This window comes from Passer domesticus, chromosome 8, assembly GCF_036417665.1.
Source record: "Passer domesticus isolate bPasDom1 chromosome 8, bPasDom1.hap1, whole genome shotgun sequence".
Lineage (NCBI taxonomy): Eukaryota > Metazoa > Chordata > Aves > Passeriformes > Passeridae > Passer > Passer domesticus.
Window position 1 is genome coordinate 8,110,533 of NC_087481.1, and position 16,953 is coordinate 8,127,485.

Sequence of the window (16,953 nt, forward strand, 5' to 3'; positions counted from 1 at the left end):
AATGTTTTGTGATTCTGGGATTACAGTTCCTGTTCTGCTTCTCTCATCCGTCTGCTGTCTCTAATAAAAAAAGAATAAAACTCTTGCAAAGGTGTTAGAACAGTAAAGTAAAAAGAAAAGACATTTATTGGAAGATTCCAGGTGTCCAAGTGGGAATTGGGCACAACTGATTTCAACAATTCATTAAGGTGGATTAATTAGGATATTTAACAGAAACATCCAATAGGAGATTCTGTTTCCCCAGTTACACATAGCTGCTCAACTCATAGGAGTAGGTCCAAGGGCTTCTTTGCCATCACTTTTTGTTGTGACTGCTCACATTCTGGTCAAAAAACAAAATATTCTTCTAGTAGGGCCTCTTCCTGATAATAAGACTATACAGTATCAGGAATGTATTTATACATTCATCCTATTGTTCTAAATTCAAGGAGAAAGGTAAGGAAATGTACTAGAGATAATTATGGATTATAGTTAAAGAAGTATGTAATAATTGTTTAATTGACTTAATAAAGAGTTCAATAGAGTGATGTAAGGATTATAATTTTAAAACTATATAATAGTAATTTTCAGAGCTATGAATATATGAAAATGTATCAAAATAAAAAATCTTTTTGTCCTTACCCCAACTTTCCCATCCTTCTCCAAGCAGGAAAAGGAAAGCTCCTGATCTTTCCAGCAATGCCAGGCTTACCTTCTTTGGGAAGTGTCCTCCAGAGCTGTGCCCAGGCTGGTCTGGGGCTGGGAGCAGCCCTGCCCCACCCAGCCCTCTCAGCAGCAGCACCTGCCCTGCTCAGGGTGGCTCCTTCCCCACACAGCTTCTCCCCAGTGCTGGGAGCAGCTCCCCGGGCCGGCTGGGAGCTGTCCCTGGCAGGCAGCAGAGTCCCTGCCCCAGCACAGTGCCCTGGGCTGCAGGAGCCTGCTCTGCAGGACAGCCCTGGGCACCCCTGGCTGGTCTGCACAAGAGACAATCAGAGAATTTACTCACAGGGTCCGTAGGCATTGGGATGTTCCAGCTTGAGGAGATCACTCCAGGAGCTGCAGCTGCATTGTCCTGCAGCCAGAGGTTCCTGTGCCAAGGGCTGGCAGTGATTCTGCCCCAGGCACTTCTCAGCACCTTCCCAGCCCTGACTGATTGAAGCTCTCTGTGCCTCTGGGCTGTGCCCGGGCTGGCTGCAAGCAGTGCCCCAGCCCTGCTGGGCTGGCAGAAGAGCTGCTCATCAAGAGAAATGTGCTTTTGAAGCTCTGCTTGCTTACCAGGAGCTGCCTCTGTGCCAGGAGCCCAGCCCAGCTCAGCAGCACAGACACAGCAGCAGGACTTTAATGACCCTCTGGGGCTTTGTGCTCAGGCCCTGAACATCAGTCCCTGAGAGACAGCTGAAGAAACCTCTCCAGAACTCCAAGTCACAATCCAACTCCAAAGTTTCTTGGACTTTTAATGGGTCCCACTGAGGGACACGACTGAGAAAGTGTCCCCAGGCCCCAGGCAGAGCAGAGAACTGGAGGCAGTGATTACAGGTGGGGACAAAGAGAAGCCAAGTCTTGGTGGCCTGGGGCACAGCAGCAGGGTCTGTGCCAGCAAGGGCTGGGAGGAGACACCTTGTCCTGAGGCCCTGGGGCCTCCTGGCACAGCCCCAGCCAGGCTGGGCACTGTCAGCCCCTTGTCCTGCCCTCAGCATCCCCCCCTAGCCCACATCCCAGTGGCCTCAGGGATCTGCTGGAAGGTGTCCCTGGGGAGCCTTGCTCAGCAATGGCCCTGGGGGCTCCTGAATGTCCCAGGGACTGCAGGTTTTTCAAAGGACTTTGGGTTTGGCTTTTGCCTTGGACTCTCTGAGAGTTTTGTGCAATCATGGGCTCCAATTATCTGCTGTAATTAGTCCCTGGAGAGGCTTTGTCAGTAACAACACTCAGTGGGGGTCATTAATACTTCAAGGTACTTCAGTTATTTTAAGGTACTTGGTGTTTCCCTTTTGATACAGACTCTGTGAGAGGTTTGTGCAATCATGGCCCCAATTATCTGCTTTAACGAGTCCCTTGAGAGCTTTGTACTGACACTCAGTGGGGCTCATTAATACTTTGAGGTACTCAAGGTTTTTAAAGTACTTTGGATTTTCCTTTTCACACTGAGTCTTTGAGAAGTTTTTGTGCCATCCTTGCTCCCAATTCTCTCCTCCAAGGAGTCCATGAGGAGCTGTGTTGGGATGGACCTCAGTGGGACCCATTCATGCCTTGACACACTTTGGGGTTTTCTTCTGACTTGGACTCCTGGACAGGTTTGTACAATCTCCTCTCAGGTCCTGAGGTTCCAGGGCTCAGCTCCAAATGCACCATGGGGCTTGTTAGCATCAAGCAAGTCCTGCCAAACCATGGCTCTGCCTTGATGTACCTCTGCTCTAGTGCAGTTCATTAGGAGGGTTTCCTTTTTCAGTTATGGAGAAATATTTCAAAGAGCTTCTAGCAAGTATGTATTCCTATTTTAAAGGGTGTCTTTTATTGCTGTTCTTATTACACAAGAGGTGATTGCAGCATTCAGTGACTGATACTGATCCAGCAGGGACTCTCCTAAGGAGCTCTGGCCTGCTCAGAGAAGCTGTGCCATGAGCTCTGATGCAGCGTGGACAACATTGCTCCACATTCCCCATGCCCATTTTGTCTCTCCTCACTCACCTGGGACCTGCTTTGCTCAGAGAACTGGCTGTACACAGCCAAAGAGGGTACAGTTTCTTTTATATTTTGAACCAATCTAAAACTCCTGAGTTTCCCCATTGAAAACAGACATCCTCCTCAAGTGTGTGCCAAGCCCAAGCTGCCACCAAGGAGGTTCCCCTTCCCTAAGGCAGAACCCTGCAAGGAATGTTTTAGACACACAGGAAGTTCTGCAATAAACACAAATCCAGAGTTTGCTCAGGGCAGAATTAGACCAATTCCTGACGGACAGGCCAGCTTTGAACTCCTTGCAGCTGAAAGCTCCGAGTTGGGAGGTGTGGGAGGGACCCAGGAGTGAGGGAAGGGAAATGCAGAGCACCCAGCAAGTGCTTCTGTGCAGACAGGCTGTGGGGAAGGGCACTGCAGAGCTGCCCTGGGCCAGCTGGGAGGGTGGATCATCATCCCAGTCTGCACTGGGCCATTACAAGACACTGTTGGATGGACACTGCACCGACCCCAGCGCGCCAGCCCCTTGCTCAGGGCTGGTGTCACTGCCCAGAGCCAGAGGGGATCCCTGGCTGGGGGCTTGTGCCATGGCCACCTGCCCTGTGCCGCGCTGGCCGCTCAGGCACCAGGAACCAGCAGCAAAGGGCACTGCCAGGGCCAAAGGCCAGCTCAGCCAGACAGAAAGGGGCAGTGCTGGCACTGTTTCCATGGCAGCCCTCACTGGGGGTGACACCTGGGTCACCTGTCCTGGCCCCTGCCATGGAAAGCCCTGGCAGGGACTGAGGGCACAGACACTGGCACTGAGACACTGCTGGGCCGCGTGCTGAGCACAGGGCTGAGCACGCAGAGATGGTTTTGTTCTTGCTGAGCTGCAACAGAGCCAAGGCCTGTCCTGCCCCTCCTCCAGCCACGCTGGGCAGGGGCTGGGGCTGTGGGGAGCTTGGCAGGGGACACAGCCAGGACAGGTGACCCCAACTGACCCTGGGGATACCCCAGACCACAGGACATCATTCTCAGTGTATGAAGTGGGGGGAACAAGGAACATGGGGGGAATGTTGGAGTGAGGGTTTTTGCCTTCCCAGGTAACTCTTAGGCAACAAGGGGCCCTGTTTCACCAGTGGGTAGGGTCAGTACCAAAGACACAGACACCAACTTAAGGAATCCTGTAATTTATATAATGCACAGCTGCAAAGAATTACAAAAGGATAAGCTTAGCAAAGCACATATTCATTAGCAAAGAATTACAAAAGAAGCTCAGCAATCCATCCAGTCATTACTAACAAAGATTGCCTGCAGTGATTAAAGAAAGATCCATCACCAGTTACCCTCAGACTTTACCATCACCCTGATCCACACTTCAGCTGGGGCAGACAAGGACTGCAGAGCCACTCCCAGACACTGGGAATTCCTGCAGGTACCTCCACCTTTGCAGGCAAGGAGCCTCCAAGCCTTCTGTGAAAGGACACAGCTTTTACACTGTCAAACAAACAAGCTGACAGCACTGCTAGGGTGGGAACATCTGGTTTCATTCTCCTGTTTGGTTTCTCCCAAAGCCTGGCCAGGGCTCAAGGAGGAATCAAGGGAGTTGACTTTGATCCTTCACCCCCAAACAAGGACAGATGAGGTCTTGTCTGGTTTCTGAATACAGAAAGATAAATACATGTTTTATCAAGGAACACATCCACTGATCATGTTGTTAATAACGCTTTGTTAGTGAGTGGATACAAATATAACATTTGGTTGGAAGGTTCATCTAGAGATGAACTTTGCCTCCGGGCCTGTTCAGGCCTTGATCCCAGCCTGTTCAGGCCTTGCTACTTGGATGGGCCCTGAGACCTACAATGAAGTACAACCTTCATAACCATTCTTTCAATAACACTGTTTAGATTTAGATATTAGGCATAAAAGCATCTCCCCTTGTGCTTCAAATAAGTGCTGTTACATTTCATTACTCAGAGCTATTCACATTCCTTTTCAAACATGCCTAAAGAGTTGCTACTATTCTCTCTTATTTATCAAATGCCTTTCTTTTGTTGAGACTGTCTCTTTTAAGACAAGTCTCAATACTCCACTTCCCAGCACAAAGCGTCACAACAACTTGCACATGGAATGTTAGAGTGCACACCAAGTGCACATGCTGCAGTGATGACAGACACTACCACAAATGCATTTCACAGCAGCCTCCAGTTTGCAGCCATGAAGCCAATCCCACCAAGAATAATTTTCTTCTTTCTGCCACTCTTCTCCTGCTCTTTCTGTCAAGGTGATTGCTGGCTGTTGGCCTTCAAACCCATCACTGACAGCAGTGCAACATTCCTGTGCCATGACAGCCAGGGCTCCTCCTTGGCCAGCAAGCAGATAATCCAAGGCCATGCGGTTCTGTGGAGTCCCCATTTGTGTTTGTTGGAGCCCATAGGATGTGCTATTGGACATTTAACAGCATTATCTGCTACTTCTAATAATCCATCCAGTCAACTCCACAGGACGGGGCAGCACACATGGGGCACAGGATGAACCAGAACCTTTTGCTTTCTGAAACCCAAGGCACTCCTTGGGAGGAAAATGTTCTCTGGGCTCCAGGTCTTCCTTGTGATTGTTGCTGAAGGACCCTAAATGGTGGCCCTGCAGCCAGGAGTGGGGTAACACTGACACTGCACCAGCTCCAGCAGCCCAAGCTCTACTGACATGGGGTGTGATGGTAAAGCACAGAAATCCTCTCACACTGTGGCCTCTGTAACTAGAACAGGCTTGGGTTTCTCCTGAAGGGAAATCTTAGTGAATCCTGTTAAATGGATCATTGTATTCCTGTGTTTTCTTGAACTGTCCCTTCATTGACAGTTACGAGTCAGAGCCCATGGACTGAGTTCTGGCCAGCCCACAGGGTGGGCCCTCCAAGGGAACCCCATTCCTCCCAACTTCAGCTGAGAACAAACACAGCAATTAGTGACATGGAGTACTTTGGCTACCCTGATCTTGAAATTGCAAGAACTAATCATTAAATTTTGATGACTAATCCCTTGGTGAAACACTAGAGGTGTTTGTGGCAAACAAAGATTCTGGCTGACTATCAAGGTACAACTTACAGACATCAACAGTACTTTAGTGACACTGTTCTTCGTTCTTTTTGCTCAATCTCATTCAAGTTAGGAATAAAAATTGTGTTGTCCATGGAGGTGGTGCCTTTTTAATTCCAGAACAATGCCTCCAAGGTCCTTTGCTGTTCAGCTGTACCATGTTGTCTGTGGCTAACAAGGCTTGGTGGGGCCCTTTCCCCTTGGGCTGGAAGGGGGCTGGGTCCCAGTCCCTGAGGGCACCCAGAATCCTGGATGGAATTTCTGTGCAAGTCCCTCAGTGTCACAGCAGCCTTCACAGGGAACTCCGTGGATTAGAGCATTTTCCAAAGGGGCCATTGGGGCAAACAGGGAGATTTGGTCTGGCAGGATGTGTAAAACAGTATCCTGTAATATCTCCTTGTTCTCACACAGAATACTTGGTTGCAGGGACATATTCCCATTGTTCCTATCCAGTTTTCAGGATTCAATGTTGTCTTTCCTAGAAGCTGCTCCTTCAGCTGCCTCAGGAGGGCCTTTTGGCCTCCAGGCCCACACTCTGGCTCCATTATTAGGACTGCTGGATCCAATCCCTTTATTTCCACAAATGGTAATGACTGGAGATGGATCTCCATTTTTCACAATTGTGCTTAAAATTGCAATATCAATAATTGTGCTACCCTGTCATGGGGTTGAATAACACAATCTTATTGACAATTGTTTAACAGAATTACTGTAATTTCTCCTTTATATTCTACATCAATTCCTCCTTTCCTCCTCCCATGACATGAACTATTTGTAAGGCCAAGCTCTAAGCGAGCAGTTACCAAACCAAAGTGTCCTGGAGGAATCTGAATTCCTGTCTCAGTATTGACAGCTCTCATTTGCTTCTGATTTATCCTAATTAATTCCAATGCATGAAGGTCCAGCCGTGCAGCCTCTGGGCTGTCCCTGCCAGGGGCCATCACACCCAGAACAGTTTCCCAGGCAGTCCAAGTCTCACTGCCCATGGTTGTAGGTGCAAATTGGGTGCAGCTGTGCACAGCGACAGGGTTTCCATTTCCCCAGTGGGCCATTGTTAAGGGCATGGAGCACATTTGGGAAATGGGTTCTCCATGGGGACAGGTTCCCATCTCTTCATTTTTTCAACTGCTCTTTTAACAACCCCTTCACCCGTTCAACAAATCCTGCAGTTTGAGGATAGTCTGGTTCATGAAAAACCCTGCAGTCTTAATCACGGTATTTTTCACAGTAACAGACAAAGCACTCTGCATCACAGTATCAGAAAACCCTGTAAAAATAGACAATTTCATCCCCTCCTCCTTTTTTCATTGTATACAATCTCACAAAGTTTACCTCTAACATTAGGGTCCTGGCAAATCATTTTCTGTAGAGTGTTTAATGTTACATCCCTGAGCAGCCAAAGCTGCCAAATTAGTATTGTCAGCACTATTTCACATTATTACTATTTTATACATAGATATAGATATTGATATAGAAATATAGATATAGCTAGATAGGTATAGACATACATATAAAATATATATATATAAATATATATATATTAAGGTCTTATTACACTATAAAAATGTACATAGTTATTTATCATATTAATATTTCACTTGCGCAAATGCATCGGAGCTCAAGATTAAAACCTTCTGTTGCTCCATGTGGGAGCATTCCAACAATAACTGTTCCTCCTGAAGGTGCTGTTTCCAAGGTACTGTTAACAAATTCATCTTTGTCTGCCCAAACCCACAAGTTCTTTTCCTTTTCTGTATGCAATTTTAAGACATCCAGGAGTTCAGCTTCTTTTAAGCAACTGCCCCACTGCTCACACGGTGCTGCGACCTCAGCCCACTCCAGAGCCAGCCAACTCCAGGGAAGGGCTTCCCATCTCAGAATTTCTGATGGCACTGATTCCTCACATTTACATTTAACAAGAGACATTTTGCTGTGATCTGGCCAGACTCTGCCAGTTTTGTTTTACCAGTGGGCAGGATCAGCACCAAAGACAGAGACTCCAACTGAAGGAATCAGTGTCATTTACTGCAGGTCAAAGCAGCAAAGAATCACAAAAGGAGCAGCTCAGCAATGCACCCAATCATCACCACCAAAGATTGCAGCAGTGATTAAGAAAGATCCAGCACCAGTTACCCTCAGACTTCACCATCCCCCAGATCCACACAGCAGCTGGGGGAAGCTGTCACAGCCAAGGGCTGCAGAGCCACTCCTGGACACTGGGAATTCCTGCAGGTGCCTCCAGCCACAGGTGAGGCTCCAACCTCGCTGTGAGAGGGCCCAGCTCTGACAGTGCTGAATGAACAAACTGACAGCACTTCTAGTGTGGGAACATCTGGTTTCATCCTCCTCTTGGGTTCCTCCCAAAGCCTGGCCAGGGCCCCAGGAGGAGCCAAGGGAGGTGACTTTGATCCTTCAGCCCAAACAAGGCCAGATGTCAGATTTCATGGCCTTGTCTGGCTTCTAAATACAGAAAGGTCAATACATGTTTCACTAATGAGTGGCTACATCTATCACAGTGCTAATGACCATGCATATTTCATCAGTGAGCAGATACAAAGATAACCTTTGGTTGGAAGGTTCATCCAAAGGTCACCTTTGGCTCAGGGCCTGCTGTTCAGGCCTCACTCAGGGCTGTTGTCCAGGCCTTGGCACCTCAGGGACGTGGTTTAGTGCTGGGTTTGGCACTGCTGTGTGACCAGCTCGACTGGGTGAGCTCAGAGGTCTTTTCCAACAGAAAGGATTCTGTGATTCCATGATTCTATCTGCTGAATTCAGCTAGGTCCATGTTAGCAGCACTCATTTGCTCAGAAAGTCCCCTCTTGCTCAGCTCTTGTGGCCTGAGGCTTCAGCTCCTTCAGCTGCTGGTGCTAAGCTGCTCATGCTGAACAAGACAACTCGGAGAGAAGAACACAGTCCATCCAATTCCTTCTGGGACACAAAGAGGGGAGGGTGTGGAAACAGGAGCATTGTTTGGAGTGGCCTCCTCTCTGTCCTTCATGCCTTTCAGCACTTTGAACCAGCCAGGAGCTTTCTCCAAGAGTGCAGTGAAGCTGCTGTTCCTGTCCCAGGTCTGGCTCTCTCCAGTCTCTGACCTTGCCTGGTTTTGTCCCTCTTGCTGTGCCCTCTGTTCCCCCAGGGCTCAGTGGCTGCTGCCCAGGACTGTGGGACTGGCACAGATCCAGTGGTCGAGACCCTCCTTGCTGTGGCCTTGGAGCTGCCTGGGCACAGCAGCCTTTTCCATCTGGAAGCTCCTCATGGACAGGGAGTCCCCAGCTCTGTTCCTTGCACAACCTCTAGGAGCCCAGGGCTGCCATCTCAAGTCCCTGCTGGCACTGGGGGCTCCCAGGTGCCTCAGGCTGCTGTGACACCGCTGCACACAGGAGGGAAGAGTGGCAGGGGCTGTGCTGAAAGTCAGCTCCATGTGCTGCTGCTGCTGCTGCTGCTGCTGTGGGGTCATTTGTCCAGGCCTGCCCCAGAGTCAGGGATCAGATCCAGGCCCTGCTGCTGCTCCTTCGGGATCAGCCCCGGTTTGGGTGTTGCTGTCAGGGCCAGCAGGAGTGGTGGCTGGAGCAGCAGGTGCTGACAGTGCCCCAAGCCCCGGGGCTGGAGGGGTCCCTGGGCTGGGCTGGGAGGGAGCTGCCCCTTGTTCTCCCTCTGCCCCAAGCAAAGCTGGGCCTGCCAAGGCTCAGTACCAGCTCCTCTGGAATGGGAATGCTCTTCAGCCTTGTCCCTGTCCAGAGGGGCAGTGCTGGCCTGGCAGCACAGGTTGTTTTCCCCTCAGGCTGCAGGAGATGAGAACACAACACTTGCCAGCACTGAGTGCGAGGCACAGCTCCGGGTGCTCCCCATCAACCTCAGCTCTGGGAGCACTGCCTGCCCCAAGCTCCAGGGGCTGCAGTGGGAGCCCGGCTGGGCTCTGCCCTGGGGACATCCTGCAGGGACAGCTGGAAACAGGGAGCATTCAGCTGCCACAAACAGCCAAGCCAGGGCTGCAGGGCAGCTGCTCCAGCCCGGACTGCGCTGCTGTGTGCTGTGCTCTGGGGCTGGGGCTCCCCACACAGGGGACTGGACTGGAGTGCCAGAGGAGACAGAGAAGCTTCAGCTTCAGCCTCACTGAGGTGGGTGCATCGGCTGGGAAGAGTGGGGAGGCTCAAGGGGATTCACAGAGCTCATCCTGCTGCAAGGATGAAGGGAGTGGGAACTCAGCAGTGAGGAGAGCTGAGGGCTGGAGAGTGGCTCTGAATGACACTAAAATGCCACTGGACCTCTGAAACATTGCTGCTCCTCAGCCAGTGACAGCATGAGTCCCTAAACCTGGGGCTCGGCCTTCCTTGTGGTCAGGGGCAGCAAGATAGGCAACAGAGTGATGGAGACAGCAATGGGCTGGGAATTCACTGGGGGGAAAAAAAGGGAGCATTTGGGAAGTAAAAGGCAGGTGGGGGAGAGAACTGTTCAGAGAAGGGCTGAGCTACAGCTTGAGCAAGCTGAAAAATGTCATTTGGAGTCATCCCAGATTGATTTGATTTCGGAAGGTATTGAACAAGTTTAATTTTTGGGAGGTGTCATGTTTTCCCTTGGAGGTGTCCACGCTGCAAACTTGAGCTGCGTTGCCAAAATGCTCAAGCAAGTCTGTGCTGCAGGTGACACCATTTCTTCTTTGGCTGATTCCGGCCCCGTGCTGAGCTCCAGCAGAGCCCTGGCAGAGCCCAGAGCAGCCTCAGCATCTGCAGAGCCCGGCTGCAAGGAGAGAAAGCAGAAACTGCCCGTCAGCTGAAGGCTCCTGTCCCCTTGTCCCAGCTGCCCGTGGTGCCCAGGCCATGCTGGCCATGCCCAGAGCTGTGCCCAGAGCTGCCCATCAGTGCTGCCTTTGGGAGCAGGGCAGGAGGGCAGGACATGTGCCCAGCCTGCAGCCAGCCATGGCACATCCACCTAGTCAGCAGCTGCCCAGAGCAGGATGCTCCTGTGCTCGCTGCCATCTCCCAAAAGATCTGAGCCCACCCTGCCAAGCACACGGGGACCCACCTCATGCCATCCATGGCTGGAAAAAAAGCTGGTCCCAAACTATGTCCTCAGCCTGCTCCAAGGGCATGGCCCATCCATGCCACAACTGCTCCCAAGAACTTCCTGATCCAGACTGGACCAACCAGAATGCTTCCTCTAGAAAAACAAACAATAAATTGTTGAAAATAGATTACAGAGAAAAAGGGGAAAAAAGAACAAAGGTAAAAATCATATCTCTGTGAGGGGACTGAGGAAGGCCCAAGCCCTGCATGCCAGGGAAAAACCCAGCCATGTGTGAGCAAAGCCCAGGTTTTCTCCCTTCCCCCTGCACTGTCCCCCAAAATAACCGTGATCCCAAAGCAAACAAGGGCAGTGGAGCTGCCCAAGCCCTTCCTTGCCTGCACAGCAAAGCACCTGTGCACAGATTTGGGAGTCCCACCTCTGCTCCCACCACAGGGGTTTGTTTGTGTTGGGCTGGCTGCCCCAGCCCCAGCCCCAGCCCGGGGCACGGTGGGTGCTGGGGGCTGTTGGCAGGGCCAGGAGCCCACTCCCATTTCATACCCATCCCAGCCCATGCCCCCAGCCCTGCCAAAAGCAGCTGGGCAGCCGACTGAAGGATCAGTTGCATCCATCCCAGCAATGAGTGGGGTGGGAACTTTTATTTTGAGGCCAGGCTGTGCAATGCCCAAATCTGGGAGCATCCCCCTGCATGTGGACTCATCTGTAAATTTGCTGTGCAGCCAGGCTTTGAAGAAGGTGCCAGAATTGAAGTCCATCAACTTAAGCTTACCAGTGGCCAGGTCCAGGAAGAGGCTGTCATCCTTGATGTGATCCTTGCTGTCCCCAGCAGCAGCAGCCCCACCTGGTACAGCTTCTCTGGGGGCTCCTTCTCCTTTTCTGGGCTCAGACCAGGCTGTCAGGGTTCTGTCCAGGGCCCCAGCTGTCAGGGAACCAGGACAAGCAAAACCAGCTTGGATGGTGGCCACCAGGACTGAGCAGAGCAGCTCAGCTCCAGCACAAGGGCTGCGTGTTCCCATCCCATGACCCTGGTGCAGTGACACAGGATGGGTTCCTTTGCTTCTCATTGCCAAGGCATGTGTGCAGCTGTAACTTACCAGGGCCCTGGATCAAAGTGTGCCTGTGGCTCACTCCCTTCTTCTAGGGCAGATGAATATCCTGCATCCAAGGATGACAGAACACCTCTTCTAATGAGGGTCTGGCCAAGGGGTGCATGGATAAACACCACCCAATCAGATTTTGGCACTCTGGGGAGAGAAACCAGAAACTGCCCGTCAGCTGGAGAAGGCTCCTGTCTGCTTTGCCCCACTATTCCCATGCCCAGGCCATGCTGGATGCGCTCAGAGCTGGGCCTGAACTGTCCCATCAATTCTTGGTTTTGGGGGAGAGCAGGACATGTGCCACCTCCTCAGCAGCTGCCAGAGCGGGATGCTCCCGAGCCCGCTGCTGTCTCCCAGCACTGGTATTGCACCCATGCCCAGAGAAGAGGATTCACCTGGAGAGAGCCGTTGTGGCAGCGAGAGCTGGCCCCAGCTGAAGTTCCAGCCCCTCCTGAAAGGCATCTTCCCGCAGACCATCTCGTGCAGCAGGATGCCAAGGGACCAGATGGTAGCTGGCTCGCCATGGTACCAGCCAAAGCGGGTCCATTCCGGGGGGCTGTAGGATGGTGTTCCTGTGGAATACAGATGGAGTTCATCAGGGGGATGCTGCTGCTCCCAGAGCCTGGCCCCAGCATCCCTGGGCGTGTGGGGGCTGCATCAGTGGCACAGAGGGTGACCACTGTCCTCTCACCAGCATCTGGGACTGGTGTACAAACTTGGGATTGCAAAAGAAGCCACTGGTATGGGAAGGGGACAGTGGAAGCCCTGGCTAGGCCTGACCATGACATGCAAAGGAAATACCCACTGTGTGCTGGGGAAAAACCATGCCCTCATTCTCCCTGCCTGCACTGCCCCAAACATATTATAAAGGCAAGACAAACAGGGCAAGTGGAGCAGTCCAAGCCCTTCCTCTTGCCTGCACACAAACCGGCTGGGACACAGGTTCTGACCTCCCTCTCTGCTACCCCCATCCATGGCTGTTTTTGTCAGGCTGGCTGCACCAGCCCAGCCCCAGTCCTGGGCACAGTGGTGGGCAAAGGCTGCCAGCAGAGCTGGAAGATGGCTCCCCACCCAGCCCTGCTCTAAAGCAACTCAGCTGCAGATTCAGTCCCTTGAGTGGCAGCAAAAGGGAGAATCCCCGCTGCCACACCCAGCTTGGGCTGTGAGATGCTGGGCCGTGAGATGCCAGGAGCGGGAGCACAGCCCTGTGTAGGCTCACCTGCAAAGTGAGTGTAGGCTGTCTCTTGCAGGTAGGTGCCACAGCCAAAGTCAATCAATTTGGCCTGCCCGGTGGCCAGGTCAACCAGGATGTTCTCTGGTTTGATGTCGCGGTGCAGGACCCCGCAGCTGGTGCAGTGCCGCACGGCCTCCAGCACCTGCCGGAACAGCTGCCGCGCCTCCTCCTCTGGCAGGAACCCCCGTGCTTGAATGAAATGCAGGAGGTCCTGAGAGTGCTCTGGCCGCTCCAGCACCATCACAATGTCGCTGGGGAGCTCAAGCCACTCCAGCAGCTGGACGACACCGGGAAAGCCTGTGGACACCTTGTCCTGCAGCACAACCTCCAGGGGAGCGCTGGTGCCGTCGGGCTGCAGGAGGAGCACGATGCCATCAGTGTGGGCCGATGCTGGGCCAGGGCTGGGCAACCCCTCAGCCAGCCCGGGATGCTCTGCGCCCTGCGATGGCCCCACGCCCGCTCCTCCTCGGGACGTCCTGGCAGCTCCCACCCTGCCGGGGCTCGGCTCATCCCCGCCCGGCACGGCCCGGCTTCTCCCGCTGTCCTGGCTCACTCACCAGCTCGCTCCAATGCCAGATGCGGTTCCGTGGCACCCTTTTGATGGCCACCTGCAAGCCAAGGGGAGCAGCGGGCTCAGCTCAACGCCCACCCTGCCCAGCCCCATCCTCCTCCTCCTGCGCCCCCTCCTCCTGCGCCCGCTGCCGGCCCCGCCGCTCACCGGGGCGCCGTCCGAGAGCCGCGTTGCTGCGAAGACGCTGCCGAATCCACCGCACCCCAGCAGCGAGCCCAGCCGGTACCGCTCCTTCAGGCGCTGCTGCGCCTTCCCTGCGGGCGGGACGCGGCTGTCAGCGCTCGGCCCGGGGCCAGCAACGGCCCCCGAGCGCCCCTCACCCGCCCCGGCCCGGCCATCCCCCGGCGTTCGCTCTTTGCAACGCGACCCGGGAGCCACGGGGCCGGGGGCCGCGCTGCCGAGCGGTGGAGCTCGGGCCGGGCAAGCCGCAGCGGAGGCGGCGGGAGCGGCGGGGCCGCCTGTGTCCTCCGCGGGCCCCGGGAGGAGCCGGGGCCGGGGTCGGGGCCGGGGCCGGGGCCGGGGTCGGGCCAGGCGGAGCCAAAAGCCGGCGATGCCGCCCCAGGCACTGAACCCCGCCCAGCAGCGCCAGCGCCAGCACGGCCAGAGCCGGGCGGGGACCAGACCTCGGTGGGACGGCCGGGGGCGGGCACGGGGCAGCCCCGCCCGGGGCCGGGGGCGGGCCGGGGGCATGGCCCGGCCCGGCACGGGGAGAGGGAGGCGGGGGGAGGAGGGGAGACCAGGAAAGGGAGAGCGGGAGAGGTACGGGGAAGCGGGAGAGGGAGAGGGAGAGGGAGAGGGAGAGGGAGAGGGAGAGGGAGAGGGAGAGGGAGAGGGAGAGGAGAACGGAATCTAAAGTTTTTTCTCTTGCTGCTGCTGCTGCCGCTGCTGCTGCTGCCGCTGCCGCTGCTGCCGCTGCCGCTGCTGCCGCTGCTGCTGCTGCCGCTGCTGCAACTGAAGCTCCGGGGCCGTTTGTCCCCGTGTCCGTTTGTCCGTTGCCCGCTCCCCCCGCCCCGAGCCCCACGTTCCCCGAGGGCAGCCCCTGAGCCTGTCCAAATACGGGAACTTTGCCGAGTTCAGCCAAGAGCCAGAGTCTGGACTCCTGCACAGTGGCTCAGGAATCCCTGCTGTGCATTGTCCCTGCTGAGGGTCAAACACTCTCAGAGCGTGTTCCCTGATTGCAGAATTTGTACCTGACACAAACACTGCACTTACCTCTCCAACATTGCTTTCCAAGAAAAACAGGGGAAGTCAAACTGTGTGCAGGTCATGGTATTTTAAAATGTCTAAAACTTGCCAACTCGTGGATCTTAGCGGTGAGATCTGTTTGGAATTAATGGGATGGACAACTAGTGCAAGATGGAAAAGGGGAGCATAAAAATAAATCGAGAAAAACGTCTTGAATTGTTTCAATTTTCATTTAATTTCTTAAAAGCTCTTTCAGTTTTTCCAGAATCTTCTCCTCAGTCCTGTTTGCTTTTTCCAAGAACCTTTCCTGGTGAACGAGGTGCAGCTTCTGTCACAAGGTGTGCCACCAACTGCAGCTTTCCACACTGTGTGTGCAGCACAACACTTGCAGCAAAGCAGGAAAAATATTTGAAGAATTTGACAGCTTGTTCTTTTCTTTTCCTTGTGGGCTGGGCAGTTGTGCCATAGGTAAGGTTTTCATTGTTACTGTTCTACCCTAAGAAAACATGACAGGCTACCAAGAACTCTTAGGGAATGCAAGCCTGACTGAATGCAGAGAAACAATCTGCAGAGCCTGCAGCCAGAAGTGGAGAGCTGTGTGATAATCATTCCAACACCCCCAAGGACATCTTGAAAATGATCTAGAAGATGAAAATGGGCTGACAGGGAGTTTGTTTCTGTCTTCAGTTCAGATACTTCTACATCTGAAAACAATTCCACAGTCTCCATCTAAATCAAGAGTACAATCAGTTCATTAAAAGCACCAGAATAAACTGTACCTCTCAGGCGATGAATGAAAGAATCTGTAAAGGGAAAATGCAGGAGAAATGCATTTCTCAGCACTGCAGTACTTGCCTACCTGAAACCCTCCTCCATTTCCTCCCCATGCCTGGATCTGTTGGTGTCAGTTCTGTATTCAGTGGTGCCTCCAGCCCTGAATCCCCTCATCTACAGCCTGAGGAACCAGGAGCTCAAGGCTGCAGTGAGGAGACTGATGACTGGACATCTTAGGAAGCATTAAACTGATTGCCAATTTCGGCAAATCACTTGTAATAAAAGTCATCACTTATAGCTCTGTTGGTTTGGTTCTTTGATTTCCCTGTCGTTTTCCTTTTTAAATATTCTTCCTAAAGCTAGACGATTGTTTCTGCCATCTCTGACTTGTTTCTCTCCACCTTCCCTGTGGCCACAGACTGTGACAATGATGGGCTGCAGTCTCAAAGGTTTTAAAGGAACTAAAGGATCACCCAGCAAAGTTTTCTGCAGAGATCCCTCTATTCTTGCCTTCTCTGGAGCTGCAGCAGCAATGTCTGTGTGCAGAGCTGGGGCAGATCAGTGCTGGCCCAGCAGCTGTGCCCAGCAGCAGCAGCAGCACTTGGTGTTGCCAGTGCTGCTGCCGTGGCCCTGCCCCGCTGCCCTGGTGGCCCTGGTGTTGCTGCAGGGCCTGAGTGCTCTCGGGGCTGGGCACAGTCCTGGGGGTGGCAGTGCCGGGGCTGCAGCAGGGACAGGCCATGGGCACTGCTGGGGCAGCGCTGACGGCTCAGGCCAGGCCCTGGGGGCTCCAGGCTCCTTGCCCAGGCTCTCTCAAGAACACGGCCAGGCCAATGCTCAGCACAGAAAAGCCCCAGGTTGAGCAACCCCAGGCTGGCCGTGGGCAGGCTGGGGGCAAACAGCATGGCTGGGGCTCTGCAAGGGCCCTGGGGGAGACGGGAAGGAGCAGCAGAGCAGGGGCTGATCCATCCCCAGTGTGCTGCACAGCCCAGGGCAGCGTCCCAGAGCGTCCTGATGGAGCTGCCAACAACATCCCCCCTCTGCAGCCCTGGCCTCTCCCCCAGCTCACAGAGGTGCCGCATCCTTGCAGGCACAGCCACGGCAGCACTGGCTCAGGAGCCCCTGTTTGCATTGCACAGAGCAGGCAGGAGCACCCCCATGCTGCTGCTGTGGGGACATGAACCTGAGGGAGCACAAATGCCATCAGCCCTTGGGGCCAGCAAGGGCTGGGGGACACCAGGGAAACCACTCAGCTTTGTCCTGGCCCCTGCAGTCAGCCAGAAAGTTTGTTCCCATTAGCTGGGAGATTCCTCTTCCACTGCAGATGCTATTACTCAGAGCCAGGGCTGC